Source organism: Nestor notabilis, unplaced genomic scaffold, assembly GCF_000696875.1.
Source record: "Nestor notabilis isolate BGI_N333 unplaced genomic scaffold, ASM69687v1 scaffold33758, whole genome shotgun sequence".
Lineage (NCBI taxonomy): Eukaryota > Metazoa > Chordata > Aves > Psittaciformes > Psittacidae > Nestor > Nestor notabilis.
Genome location: NW_009942070.1, coordinates 1 through 1,630, shown reverse-complemented (window position 1 = coordinate 1,630; position 1,630 = coordinate 1).

The following is a 1,630-nucleotide window of genomic DNA, read 5'->3' as shown; positions in this document are numbered from 1 at the left end:
TGCTGAACCTGTGGCACCCCATCACCTGAGATGCTGAACCTTGCAGTTCCATTCAGGCAGGCACATGCTGCAGGAAACAAATTTGCAAGGAGTGCAAGTTACAGTCAGTTCAGATTCTTCTGACTGTAGCCATCCTGCATAAATTCTATGTTCAGTATTACTTTTCTTTCTTCTTGATATCATCCAGTTCTCTTCTAAAATCTTAGTTATATGAATAATAAGAAAATCATAGTTTTGTGGGATTTTTTTCAGAGCAAATAATATATAATACACACTCAGTCCTGAAAATTGTCTTTGTGTTGTAAATCTAGGGCATTTATGTTGAGTTCCTGCAAATGTTTTTGCTATTATTCCTTGCCTTAATGATTAACCTAGAAGCCATTATACCTTCCGGAGTAATTTCTTTGTCTTTTCATTAATTTTATAATGTAAGAAGAGGTTATAACAACAGCTTTTCCAAGATAGTTTTCAAAACTACTATTCATGCTTCTGGTTTTTTATCAGGAGAGGATTCTAACTCAATAGATTGCTCAGTTCGGATGCCAGTTCAGTTTTCTGCATATGCTTTAGTATGCATCTAACTAAATCAAGCTACTTTTCTGTCCTGCAACATTAATTCTATTTCTCTGTGGCATTACCTGGTAGCAAAAAAAATCTGAAAGCTTTCCCACTCTCCACTCTCAAGTGAGTAACATTTACATAAGACCACTTCCCTTAAAACACAAAGTCCTACCACTACACATTAACTCTCAGCTTTTACTCACTCCAGGGCTGTGCTTATGAGCTTCTACGAACTTCAGGACTCTGTTCAGTTAGCTAGCTGGTTTGCTGCCTGACACAGCACTGCTCAGATCAAAGCATATCAGCAGTTTACTCAGCCATTTTTTACAGCACAGTGGCAGGGGAAGCCTGCTCTGAGTTAGAAAACCTCGACTACGTTTCAGCAAGAAGCTCCTTTGCAGTTTAGCAATGTTGGCTTCAACATGCCTGAAGTCAGGACTCAGACACTTTGAAACAAAGGCCATCGAGAATATCCACACCTGAGTAGTTCATTGAAGAAATATTGCTTGACGCAGTACCCTCAGCGTGTGCCCTCAGCACCTCTGTGGTGTTAGCTGAAACATTGGCACTGCTTCTGATTTTGAGAAGTCTCCAGGGTTAGGACATACGATTCGCTTCACGTCTGCAAGATCTTTGCTAGGTTGTCCTCCATATGTAACATGGAAGAGCTGCAATGTAGCCAGCAGCACTCAGCATGCAGGATTGACTTTTCCAGCCCCAGCCCTATCTCTAATCCTCAGTCACAGCAGGGCTGCCAAGGAGTTCATTCCCTCCGACTCCCCTTGGGCAAACTAGAAGCTGCAGCCCCGGCCATCTCCCGTCATTTCAGATGTGACGCAAAGAGCCCGCGGGCTCCGAACCGCTTCTCCTTCCCGCTCAGACGGCCGGGTGAGCACAGGGACGGTTCGCAGAGCAGGTGCGGTTTATCAGGCATTTGTGTCTCCGCATGGAGCCGATTCCCAAAGCTTGGACCGTGGGACGCAGCAGCAGGGCTTTGGAAACTGGGGGGAGGTTTCCGTGTGGGCCAAGCGGTGCGTGTGGCGGCTGCTCCGACCCTGCCCCCTCAGGC